At 37.2% G+C, this 14,165-nt stretch overlaps 1 protein-coding gene across 2 annotated transcripts in view; it reads left to right on the top strand.

Moving 5' to 3' along the window:
* The window catches only part of LOC118747902 (axin-like), a 243,681-nt gene that overhangs the window by 112,223 nt on the left and 117,293 nt on the right, over positions 1-14,165 (top strand). Inside the window, exon 1 of one of the 2 annotated variants that reach the window (XM_036482121.1) lies at positions 8,813-9,007. The exons of the other annotated variant lie outside the window; for it this stretch is intronic. The gene's annotated coding sequence lies outside the window, so the exon portion shown is untranslated. Of the gene's footprint in view, positions 1-8,812; positions 9,008-14,165 lie in introns of those variants that run through there. 2 annotated transcript variants of the gene reach the window in all.

Here is a 14,165-nt window from a genome sequence, read left to right as displayed (position 1 = left end):
GGAGTATAAATACGAGCAACCAACAAAAATTATGCAGAACGAAAAATTACACTGAAGATGGCACAACGCCGAAACCGGTTTGTCTCCAAACCAAATTTGACAAGGGATGACGGAAATTCGTTCCATAATACATAAAACACAATTCCTTAGTTTTTAGGAAAAATTTACTTGTATTTCATCCCCTGTGAAAAGAATAAGTATGTCATTTTGCTCGTGACGCTGAAACAGTGGCAATGGCCGACAGAGCAAAGCTCTGGAGTGCTAGTCGAGAGATGCAAAGTTCGAGTGCCAGAGCAGGTATTTTTTTTTTTCTTATTTATCTTTGTTATTAAACTGATGTAAATTTTATATATAAGCTCGATGCTCAGAGAATACATAAGACACAGGTTTTAGTTCTGTAATTTTTAATATCGATATTTCGACCTCAATCTGAGGTCATCTTTAGGACTGTAAGTACACATAAACACATTGACATATTATTAACATGTAAAATTATTGTAAAATCAAAGTTAAACACAACTTACACTCTTAGTTGTGCCTGGTCGACTGATTAGGATTGCAGAAATATAATTTAAGTAACTGCCATCCCTAAATTGGCGCGTCAAGCGCCAAACAACTGTCAAAAATCCTCATGCCCATACAATTTGTATGAAGCATCCCACAATAACGCGGCGCTAACGCCGAGCAAATGGAATTTTCATTTTTGACAGGGCGTTACGTGTTGAAGTTGGATGCGGAAGACGGAAAGAAAGAGAAAGGACAAAAAAGTGAAAGAGGAAACGAGAATAAAAACGAGAGGATCTGAGAAAACGTCAAAAATTACGACGCGTTGATTTGGGGATAGCGCGCGCTGACACTCGTCGACAATGGATAACGCAACGCTTAGCGCTCCAATTTAGGGACGGCAGTAAGTGAAAATTTTTGGGCAGAAGAACTTAAGCATAACAAAATAAACAATTAAGAATACCGTAATTGTAAACAAAAATTATATATGAACAACAATAAACTTCAATTTTAGGCAAGTGAACATAAGCATAAGAAGTAACCAATTTAACCATACCATAATTATAAACAAAAAACATACAAATAACAATACAAGCAATAGGTGCAATCCCGTATTCCTCGGACTCGGACTAGTAAAACAGCCAAAAAATAAAAATTCACTCAGAGCGAGAGAGTAACATTGAAAAGTACGGGATCGCTTTCTAGTAAAAAATGGTAACTTCTGTCAACTTCAACATAACCTCCAAATTTTGGTCGTAAATTTTTGCTTATTTTGTATGTAAACACACTCAGCTAACACATGTAAATAACCAAAAATACTTTCAAATTCATTAGAATCCACTTAAACAAGTAATTAAATACTTTTCAACATGAATTAGCAGAGTGCACTTTTCTTTTGTTTACAATTTGGTTGCCAAACACACTACAGCTGATCGTTTGACACATTTACCAGAATTTACCAGCAAAAAATTCTCGGACAAAAACTGGTAACTTCAGACAGAGAGAACCGTATTTACTCTCTTTTTTGTGCTCTCAATAGTCAGAGAACCGACTACGGGATCGATTTCCAGTAAAATCTGACTGATTCTGACTATTTCTGACTAGACCGGACTCGTACGGGATCTCAACTAATATTGGACAGTAAGACGTAAATATGTACATACATATGAAATCACAGTATTGTGTTGTTGTTCTTCGGAGAACTGTTGGCAAAACGAAACGACTGTTGATTGTCGAAGAGGGTGGTGGAACACCTGCATATGTTGAGGATTGTTGTTGTGAATTTAAAATCAAATTGCGATATACATGTGCACAATTTTCTGTGTCCGTTCAACTATAGATCCTCTTGTCATTAGGGGTGTTCATTTGGTGCAACATTTCCAAAATAAAGCGTTTATTATAATTCTTCTCTTCTTGAAGAATGGCAACATTATCAAAATTCGGGATAGTGTCCCGTATCCCTACAGTGAGCTGACAAGGCCGTCTTATTCTCCGTTGAGATCTTTCTTAACCTAATATTTGATTTGTGTGCGGAAATCCTTATCTTGGGTTTATTTTTTGTTGTCCCCACATATACTTTGTCGCATAAGTGGGAGTGTATATATTTCGTCCGTTTTCTCGTACCTAGGAATAATGTTTTTGGTGTTGCAATAATTTTCTTTAGTGTATTGCTGTATGTGAACGCTATTTGGACCTTTTCTTGGTCATATATGTTGGCATGTTTGTTTGGGTTTATATATTTTGTTCTCATTATTGGACTTTTCTGAAGTGGTCCTGGTGTAAAAGTTTTGAATAAGCTTCCTAATTATGTACGGAGGGAGCTCGTTTTGTTCCAGAATTTTGTGGATAATATTTTTGTTCTTTCTATGAAAAACGGTATCGCTGATATTGAAGACTTTTCTTATTAAATTGGTAGCAGTATTTCAAATCGTTTTCTTCTCATGCTTTGAGTTGTAATTAATTAGTCTCCCCGACGACGTAGGTATGGCACACGATTGAGAGAAATAGAGATTGCGCCAATCGTGGTACCGCTAATCCGCTCTTTGTGATTTTGACAGAATCACTTGTGTGCGTGACGTCATCTTGGTGCAATTGTTGATTGTGAGCATACGAAAAAATCAAATAAAAATTTTAATATTTGTGCGTTAACATTTCTGCGTGGTTTTAAACTATTATTGAGACATTACAAAGCAAAACGAAGTGTGTAGTGGCAAAGTGTAATAGTGAAAACAAAAGGACAGCGTGCGATATAATTTTTTTTTTTCATTTCCAACGGACCCAAACCTGTCGAAAAAGTGGAAGCAGTTCTGCCGACAAGGGGATGCATTAAACACCAAATCGAGCTTTGTGTATGAGCTATGAGCTTCTTCATGGAACTATGTTGGGCTTTGCTTGGTGAATTGTAGTACGTATATTTCCATGGTGAATGTAGACAGTTGCTGGTTTAATATGCTGGCAATGGCATACATACAAAAGCAGTTGCTACAGTCAATAGATACATGAACTTCACTACCTACCTTTTTTGTTGATACCTGATTCTTTTTAGTGCTGGTATGAGGTATTGCACCAGTGGATAAGGTCGCCAGGCGCTAATTCAAGCGGCATCTTACCGCGCTGTTACGTACCTTATACAAAACAGTGCCCAAATTATTATACATTTTAAAAGTTCAGCTTAAATTATGTTTTACTTACATAGGTTATTTGTTTCCAAAGAATCCACACTCATGCATCCTCTCGGAAATGGTACAAAAGTCGTCAAATAAAAGCTGTGGAGTCAACAGGAGTTTATGGTGGTTAGCTACCGTCTACAAATATAAATATGCACTCTGCATGGCTTTTTACAATGGCGAGTCCAAAAATTCACTTTGCTGCACACCTTCCTTTTGGTCTGCATGAAATTCCAAACACTGTTAATATATCAACTTTTTCATGTGCTAAAAATCGTACTTACCTAAAGGGCTACATGTCCAAAATTATTGCTATGTGTTCCTAATTAATCAATATTTTTATATTTATTGTTTCCTGAGAAATTGGTCCATGTAATATTAAAATAAACACATTTTCTGCATTGTTTACATGTTTTTCTATGCGTTTTGGCATTTCTCTCTCGCAATTGCACCAAGATGACGTCACGCAAAAATTAAGCTCAAAAATCCTCTTTCATCGGCACAATCTTGTATTCGATCATTCGTGGGTTTGGCATGCCAGTCAGTATTTAATTTGTTGTTCTTCCCGATTACTAGGGTGTCCAAATAGGGTACTTGTCCATCTTTTTCTATTTCTATCGTAAATTGTATCGTTTTGTGGTAGTTATTTAATAGAGTAAGCATATTGTCTTTATCTTCTGTTTTGATTACAGCAAACAAATCATCAACATATTTCGTTGGAATACGCGGTTTATTTTTAATAATAATAATAGATTGGCGCTTAAACATATGTTAATGTTTGGCCGAGCTTCTCCTCCGATTTGTGGCGTGCGCCTTGATGTTGTCACACAAAGCCGAGGGACCTACACTTTTACGCCGACTCCGAACGGCGATTGTATTTTTTTATGAGAAGCTGTTTTTCATGGTAGAAATACACTCGGTGGTTTGCCATTGCCTGCCGAGAGACGACCGCTGTTAAGAAAAAACCTTTTTTCTATATTTTTTGGCGATGCGGAGCGGAAGCGCGCACTGCTTACCACTACACCACAGCGTCCGGTTTATTTTTAGAATCCCCCTAAATTTGGTTAGTAAATCCTCCATTACGATATCTGCTATGACTGGTGATGCCGGTGACCCCATAGGCATTCCCGACCGTCGTTCGTATATTTTGTCATTATATTTGAAATAGCAGTTCTCTTTTATACAAAATTTCACCATACTTAGAAATAGTTCCTTTGGTAAATTTGTATATTCTTTAATGTCATTCCACTTGGAAGCAATAATGTTTATAACCAAATCCACCGGGATTCCAGGGAACAACGACACAACATCAAACGATACTAAACTTTCGTCATCATATATATAGGTATCCTCGATTTTCAATCGCGTCTCTTACATTATAGTCAGAAGATTTAGTTATATTTTTAAGAATATTAACAACATAATTACACAGATTATAGAATGGGGAGTTTATGGACGAACAAATGGGTCTAAGGGTGATACCTTGTTTGTGTGTTTTTGGCAAACCGTAGATTCCATGGTGGATTGGTTATTTTGCAAGATAGATTGTTCTTTTCTTCTGCGATTTTACGATTTCATTATTTTTGGCTTGTAATTTACTTGTAGGGTCACGTTTCAAAATTCTGTAAGTGGAAATATTGTTGACGATTAACTGCATCTTAGCATCATATTCCAACTTGTCCATAACCACGGTTACGTTCCCTTTATCAGTGAAGAAGCGACAAAAGGATTATAAGTATCGGACGTCAATCTTCAAACTTATTGCGCTGCTCTTGATAGAACTGGCCCATCAAATCGCGCCGGTGCTTTACTTGTAACATGTTTATAAGGATATTCGACCAGGAATCGCAGAAAAAGTATTAAAAAGGACTTACTTGTCGACATTGCGAAGCTTTTCACCGAAGTCGAAATGTATACCAGTCCATATGCATGCTAAATGCGTCGTCTGCCACTAGACTTGCAGTTAATAATTCGTCCCACGGTGGAAAATATTGAATATTTCTTTCATCCAGAAAACATTTTCCTATCTATGATAACAGACACGGAAAGTGACGATGCTGCAACCCTTCGAATAGATGCTTATACGAAGATTATGTCCTCTCGGGTCCATCCGCCTTTGTCTATCCCCAAATTTAATGTTCCTCGTGGAAGTAAAAGAGATAACACGTGTTTTTGTCGAGCTCTGTTAATTTTACATTTTTTAATGCTTGAGATAGTGACTCTTTTTATCTAAAAAGTTAACTATTGATATCAACAAACTCATCTAAAATGCTTGTGGACAAATAGTCGATCGCAATCGCGCAAAAGTGCAGTGTGCTAAGTGCAAAGAATTTTTCCATTTGGATCGCGCTGGTGATTCGCAGAAGGACTTGGAGTTTTTGCTCAACTCAGACAACAAATCCTTTTGTAAAGAGTGTACGGCCATTCGACGGATATCTATTTGCACTCCTCCGCATTCTGTAAAGCTGGTGGACAGTGAAACTGCCAATAATTTGCGTTTGAGAAACTCGGCCGGTGTGTGTGTGTGTCAATAACTTTTCCTCAAAGAACAACCGCAAAAGTCGGCACCAACTTAATGGCTTGGTGAGAATGTTAAAGAGACTGAGCTGCAAGCTACGTTATCTAACCCCCTTATTATAGAACCCGGATTTTCGTAATTCGTAATTCGTAGCTACGCTACGAAAAACGAAAAATCCACATGCTGAACCCTTGCGGAAACATGTGCAGCTGTCAGTTGTTTTTCGAAGACAGCTGAATCAAGGAAAACAAAGTGGAAAGGAATTTAAAAAAATACTCATGAAAGGCTTATTTATAGTAAAATTTTTTGATTTTACATATTTTGCAGGAAACTATGGATTCTATTGCATTTGCAATTATAGCAGCGGAGTAAGAGCGCGCTATGGGAATGATTTGACAAAGATATGCGGAGCTGTCGGCCATAGTAACCATGGGCGCATCTATGTCAGCTTCTGGTTGAATTGTTGAACCACAAGCCAAAACTCCTCCTATGCCTGAAGAACTGGTTCCCAATCCAGTTAATGCAACAACAGCTCGTTCCAACCCATTGAAAACTCGCACTCTGTTAGGTCCACCACCTATTGCGCTTGATTCTGCCTTCAGCCGCGCTTAGGGATTATAACCCTTACTAAGTAGAATTCTCCTTTCTGTGTTGCCGGAGAAGAGAGGTACAGCACTTCTTGTGCACATCACTCCGGCTACGCCATCCACAGTATTTTTGAGCAGAACCCACGTCGAAATTTGCAAAACAGTGCATAGTGCAAACCGAATTTATTAATAAGATAGTGCTTGGAAATTTGAAATATTTGTTTTGAATAAAATTTTAATCCTTCGATTACATGTGATGTTAAAGTTTTTGGATTCGGATTATGCGTTTGGACACAACAACCGAAAAGCATTGTAAAAATAATAAAAATTGTAGTTTAAAAAACTAAAACCTCCCTATTATAATTGCCATTCGTACTGTCATCAGGTATGTAACTTGAGAATAGAAATCGCTGCATCTTTTAGGCGATCAATATTACATAGTTACATCCCGAGCTAATAAAAGGAAGGTAATGACTAAACCGGACCCAAGTTTCTCGGTAAGGGGCAACAAAGATTCTGTTTTACTCGTTTATATAAAATTTATCTGTTTAAATGAACACCACTAATATTTCCTGCACAACACACATCGATTTACGTCTTTTATCTCGCCTCCAACACAGAATGGTTTTCGTACAAATTTACGCAAAAGGGCTTACTCGTTTGTTTTTAGGCATGCCATTGTTACGAATTTCGAAAGTTCGAAAATACGATTCGGATTGCAGCATACTATTTCTACGATTCGTAGCAAAATCCGAATAGAATTGTGCAGAATAGGGGTGTCAAATTATTTGTCACATTAAAGCTCTTAAGTCAGAGCAGACTCGTTCTATTGCTGTGATTCATGCTCTTCAAGCTGACAAGTGTCGTTTGGTAGAAACCACTGAGACACTGCACTCTGATTTAATATCTTTGCGTAAACAATATGTTGAAAACATGGCCAACGCGCTTTCTTCGCTCACACCCGAAGTAAAAGAGCTTCGTCGCTGTACATGCCATTACACGCGTTTAAATAATAATAAGCATAACTTGAACGAACACTGTCACGGACACGGGTTTGACCATCGGTAATGCTGATACTAATCGTCTTCGCTGCTCCTGCTTATCGCCGTTCATCTCTTTCGTCTTCGTCTGTTGCTGTCATTCCGGCTACTTCTGATTGCTCGCTGCCTGCTGTTTCCCCTGATCTTGTTGAGGGCTCTAACGCAGTCAGTACGAAGCCGTCGTCTTACGCCTCAGTCGCCGCGCCTATTCACCTTTCTTATGTTTCCTCTGATTCGCTCGCTCAAACGTCTGCTAGTATGACAGCGCTTGTCGTCGCTAATAGGATTTCTAACACTTCTTCTAATACAACGTCATGTGAGAGTAGCACAGCTGAGTTAGGATGTGCAAACAATCAAGCAACTAGTTATTGATGCATCTACTAGCGCCCATAATCACTACTGGATAAAGGTCTCGGATAAACGCATTGACCGAAACAAGTAGTGGTTAGCAGTGCGCGTTATCGCTCCGCATTGCCTGGGTTCAAGCCACGGTCAAAGCAACATCGCAAAAAATATAGACAATTTTTTTTTTGTTAACAGCAGTCGCCCCTCGGAGGGCAATGGAAAACCCCCGAGGCGATGGGAGTAGTTTATATGGGCGGAAAAAATGTTTTAAATTACATTTTATTGTTTTTTTTTTTGTATGTAATTAGAAATTTTCAGGTCTAAGAAAGTATGTACACTGCCGGCAAAAAGTATTGGCTCAGCAAATTTTTCACAATATATGCAACAGTATTTTTTCTAATTTTTTTCCGCCAATTTTTTATAAGAATATGGTTCATTCTACAACAAAAAACAAAAGTATAATTCCTAAACTTTGTGCAAAACTCACGAAAATTCAGCAAATTTTCATGCAAATTTTAAACTTTTTAATATTTTTTTTTAGATTTTTTTGAGTGTGCAGATTTGTTGTTTTTGTTGTTGTTGGCGGCAGCTGTGGTGTTGTGGTAAGCAGCCCGCAGGGCCTGGGTTCAAGTCCTAGACAAAGCAACATCGCAAAAAGTATAGAAAAAAGGGTTTTTCTTAACAGCGGTCGCCCCTCGGCAGGATATGGTAAACTTCCGAATGTATTTCTGCCATGAAAAACAGCTTCTCATAAAAATACAATCGTCGTTCGGAGTTGGCGTAAAACTGTAGGTCCCTCCCCTTTGTGTGACAACATCAAGGCGCACGCCACAAATCGGAGGAGAAGCTCGGCCAAATACTAACATATGTGTAAGCGCCAATCTATCATTAACCGACTTCCAAAAAAGGAGGAGGTTATCAGTTCGTCAGAATATTTTTTTAATTTTTATTTTTTTATTTTATTTTTTATTTTTGTTATGTATGTTACCGCATAACTTTGGACCACGTCAACCGATTTCGATAATTCTTTTTGCATCGGAAAGGTAGTGTTAATATCATACAAATCCATTGAAAAACAAATATTTTTTTATCTTTTAGCATTGCAATCTAAAAAAATAAAACTAATAAAAAAAATACTAAATAAAAAAAATAAAAAATTCTCTACACCCGAAGAGTACTCATACCCGGACCCTCTCGACCAGCAGCCTAACGCTAGGCGCACATTGCATCCGATAGGCCGACCGATTTCGGCCAAACAATTCGACCGTCCGAACTGATGCGCACACTTAACCAGAATATTTGCCGACCGTATTTGTACACACAAATCCTAGTTTTCATAACAATTTTGTAAGTAGTGAACTATTTTGATACATTTTAATTGACATACTCTAAACATGTGGTTTTATATGTAATTGTTTTGTTTTTGCATCCAATAACTTAATTTTTCGCAGCCCATTTGGTACTTTTCATCTGACATCGGACGAGAAAGACAAACATGTTTGAATTTCTCGTCACTGACGGACGTCAACGGCCGATGTCGGTTCGGTTATCGGTTTATGTGTGAGAACGCTCATATACTCACAAGTGTTTATTCATATCGCCCGCATATAGCCGATATCGGCGGAGCACAATCCGGCCGATGCCGGCTGCAGTGTGCGCGTAGCGTAATGCTTTGACCACTCGGCCATTGCGACTCTTTGGGCGGCGCGGCAAAAGGCATACATAAACGCTATCAGTTAACTGTCTGTGTTTGTTTTCACCACACATTTTTGGTGAACTTTTTGTGACTCTCTCCTACTGAATAGCCAAATCATCTCAAGGCACAAAAATAGTCACTAATTACTTATCTCAAATTTAGAGACCTGAGATGAGACTGAATTACTGAATCCCGGGGCAAAACTCACAAAGGCATATGGAATGGCCCATAACTACGGCGACAGCGTTTTTACCGCCGACGTTTTTCGGTTGATTTAAATTTATTTCTATTTTTACCGCCCAGTGGGGCCGGCACAATGTTGATTGAATGTTGACTGTAGTAATTTGTATTATTTTCACAAGTATGGCAATGTTTTCATCAATTTTTATTTCCAGCAAATCTGCATACACGCACGTACCGAAAAAATATTTAATTTGAATGATAATTTTTAAATCAAAATGACCAATGACGGAAGCCGTCATGCGCTGCAATTGTGTTTACTATGACGGATTTCACGCTGAAATTCTGGGTAGAGCTTTCCGCTTGCAATCCGTTTAGTCCGTAAAAGCTCGACACTATATCCAACTGCGTTTCCGTAGAAATCAATTTCAAAGGGTGTAATAGCGATACATAATGCGCTGGATAGTTTTCGTCATAGAATCTTATTTCCAATGATGTTATTAAGGAATCTAGATAAGGGATATAAAGAGAACATTGAAAGTATTCTCTCGGCGATGCGAATGGGTGGTTTGCTCTATATCTTTGTCGATCAACTATACGCGGGAGACGTAATTCAATATTGAAGTGGTCAGTTGAATTCGTTGCTGATTCTAAAAGCTGTACAGAGTGACTGTCAACGCATTGCTTGTGTTCTTTTATTATTGTTATTATATGCTAAGCACACTCAATTACATCCACGTTTTCAGACTGGAGTACATTGGCCTTTGCTATAATCTTGCTATACTTCTCGAATTAGGCATGATGCCAGTATGAATATGGGCTGTCCAGCTGCAGAAAGCAATTAAAAAGCAACTGTCCTTGTGCCTACATTCCCGAATGTATTTCTCACAGCGGTTAGAAAACAAATATAAACGCATACATATTTCATTTAACGCGAAGTCAAAATTAGCTGGTTTTCTTTATACAGATTCTGCGAAAAATTTCCCTTTGCGTTGTTGATGGCGAATACAGACGACGATGGAACGAAGATCTGTATGAGCTTCCCAACGATAAAGACGTAGTGCTGTGAATAAAAAATACTAAAAAATACCAGCTCTGAAAGTATTCAACTCGGAATCCGCCCCAACCGTTGGAAAGTCCAGGTTCCAATAGGCGTCAATTGGCACAGAAGAGAAATGACTGGCGCGCTCTTTTGGACTCGACCAAAATGGCTTAAGCGGTTACAACGCCAATAAATAAAAAGAAGCAAATGTTAAGGGTTTCGAGTGAAGGGGTGGGTCAGCTTGTCCCCCTCCCTGTATACGCCCGTGGTTTTTTTTGTGTCATGCAGAATTTTAGAAGAAAGACGTAGACGATTGCTTGATGTGAATTCTTTTCTATGAAATTAAAAAAAAAATGTATAGTTCCTGCCAGGCAAGGCGTTTGGTCAAGCTTTTGTAATAAGCAGGGAACGGATTTTATGGAAAATGCCTTTTTTTCTGCTAAAGAGATAGAGTATATTCGATTAAGAATTTCCACGATTTAGCTTTCCCTGATTCCATTAATGCACATTTGATGTTGCCTTTTTTAAGATATTTGCCTTTTTTAAGATATTTGCCTTTTCTACCTTTAAAAGAGTGATTATAGCATTCACAGTTTTTTTTTAAGATTAAAAGATGTACACATGCCCATGCGGCTTATAGAAGCGCAGGGACCTCTTGCCAAATTGTTGTTGGAAAAATTCTAAGCCGTTTTCTCAGCTAACGTAGGCTTGGAGACAATAAGGGGTGTGGATAAAATTGTTAAGGGCACGAGCGCACATTTGGTACATTCAAGGCTTTTCTTCGCGAAAATCGAAAGAAAATGCTGCCAGAAAACTTCAAAATGCATCTTGTGGTTCAATGTTACTACAACTATACAGATTAAAGTTTTATGAGTTAGAAACTCGAAAGGATAAAATAGTCAAAGATTCAAAGTACTAATTTTTCATATAATGAAACTAGTTCATAGTTTTTCTCTTTTTACTTGTAATATAAACATTTCTGAAATAAATGTCTTTTTTGATTGTTCTTCGTATTTTCTGTCTTTTTTTAGTGCCTTATTTTGCTTTTTTTGCAAAACCTAGTGCCTTTTTCGCTATTTTATTTTGCCTTTTCCAACCTATTTCGTTATTTTATTTTGCCTTTTTTATAGGTTTTTAGGTCCTAAAAATCCGTTCCGTGGTAATAATACACGTGCGATAAAGCCTATTTATATATAAAACGTCTCAATTTGAAAAAAAGTCCTGGAAAAAACTAGGCGTCGTGAGTGTGCTTGAATGTGATTGAAAAAAATATAAGAGAACGTGAGTGTGCGTGATTTACAAAACCATCAACGTGAGCGTGGGTGAACGTGAATCAAAATCACTCACGCGCCCATATCTAATTCAAACGTATGCTTTAAACGCAAATGTAGCCAAACTAAATAATCTGTAGTTGATTTCACAGCTCATTGATTTACTCTAGTTTGAAAAACATACGTATACCAAAAAAAGTATCTTCGAAGGGAACTACAGATATCGAAAACGATTGGTAAAAAGTAATTTTTGCGTTCTAAACAAAATAAAATGTACATACATATAACGAACTAGCAGTGGATTTTAAGATGCAGTTATATAAATATTCTAGATGAAAAAACCGGTTTATTCGGGCAAAACTCCGATTTATTCGATATTCGAAAAATCGCTATTTTAAAAAAACTGCCCAAAAGTTTTGAAAAAGCCAACTAAAACCCCTTGGAAAAACCGAGCCAATCACCCTACACTGTATTACCCTGCCCACTAGGGTGGCCTTTAGCCATATACACATTAACTTGTAAAGATAATAATGATATACAATAGCAATTTGGGTAGCTGGCGAGGCCTAGTCTCCAGTCTACTTTTGTGTGCGGCGGGCGGAAAGACCTAGTTTCCGCTCCGCGCTGTTTATAGGCCGTTAATCATGGTCGGAAAGGCCGAGCTTCCGATCCATGTTCCCGTAGTCATTACTTTGTATGTCAGGCAGGCGGAAAGTCCTAGTTTCCGCTCCGCGCTATAGACGAACTGTTCGGTCGCGAAAATATACGAAGCCGTTACAATTGTACTAAGCAGTCATAGATATTGTGTAATTTTGCGTTCACGGTTACAGATATTAGTTTATTTAGTTAACTTGTTGAGCAAAGTTTCCTTTATTAAAAAAAGCGATTCAGATGTGTCGAAGCAATCATAATACTTGTTAAAATCTTGGTATAAACACCGAAAAGCATCATGCATTTCAAAGTTTGATTTACAAATACTCAACACAAAGGTTTAAAATGTCTCGTATGTATTTAGAAATAAAATATGTGAGTAGTTAATGATTATACTTTTTCAGCCTGTTTCATTGGAAGCGTTGCACAGTGGTTCGGATAGCAGATCTAGCTGGACGAAAGTCAAAATTTTTTTGTTTTTAAAATACTTAATGATACTTGGAATACATTCCTGACAATACATTCAAATAGAAATTGCATTTATTAAAGCATTAACATATGAAAACAAACAAAAAAAAGGTAAGTCAACGCCGTCTATTTGAGAACTCTATTTTAAAAGCTGAAATTTAACTTAAAAGATTGCTAACTGCACTCACAGATATTTGCATAATTGCAAATTGACTTTATAAACAAAAAATTACACTTATTCCACTATATATTCAGAGGTCATAACCCAATTTATGTCCACATTGGTATAAGCAAATTTATGTGTGTTAAAACAGAAAAATACTTGGAGTTATAAAAACTTTGGTTATGTAAGAGTTAAAAAAAAAAATAGTAACTCGCGAATTTTCTGATTTCTGAAATTAAAAAACTATACAACAGGCATGCAAATCTTTAAGCGCTGTTATAAATTTTTTTCTGAAATTTATTTGTGTTTCTTGCTGAGATCTTAAATTTTAGTCATGGTAAAGAAAATCTTAAGAAGCGAGTTGTTTGACATTTGGAGAAGTGTTGCTGAAACTTCTAAAAGACAACAAGGTGTCCGTGATTATGTGATTAGTAAATTGAAAGAAATATCTGATGAAAATGCTCGTTCCGAAGTAAATAAAGTAAATTAATTAAATGACTTAAGATTCGTAATCAACAACCCAGAAAACCCCCAGATACCCAGTTACATAGAAATCTACCATTTTTTTTTAATTTTCGTCCGCCATTTTGAATTTTTGGGTAATTGACTCTAGATATGTAATCAGAGACCCAGAAAACCCCCAGATACTCAGTTTCATATAAATCTACCGATTTTTTTTAATTTTCGTCCGCCATATTGGATCCGCCATTTTGAAATTTGATAAGTGACTTCATATTCGTAATCAGCGACCCAAAAATCTCCTAGGTAAGAAGTGGTGTAAAGATCCATCAAGGAGTATTTGTTTAAATCATTTCGTCCAACTAGATTTGCGATCCGAACCACTGTGCGTTGCAGCCACCTTTCTGAACAGTTAAAATTTTTATATTTGTTTCCTTTTAAGTGAAGCTGCCCTGGTTTGAACCATGCGAGAGAAATGCAAACTATCTTTAAATTAGATTTCAAACACGGTCAAAAATGTGGGTTTATTTTTTACACCTAGCTGAGACTGCTGCATTTTTTAAACTTTCTTAGTC

The sequence above is a fragment of the Rhagoletis pomonella genome, unplaced genomic scaffold (assembly GCF_013731165.1).
Source record: "Rhagoletis pomonella isolate Grant_MI unplaced genomic scaffold, Rhpom_1.0 Rhpom_scaffold_00001, whole genome shotgun sequence".
Taxonomy (NCBI): domain Eukaryota; kingdom Metazoa; phylum Arthropoda; class Insecta; order Diptera; family Tephritidae; genus Rhagoletis; species Rhagoletis pomonella.
The sequence above is the reverse complement of the archived record's forward strand: the minus strand, read 5'-3'. Positions and strand labels throughout refer to the sequence as shown.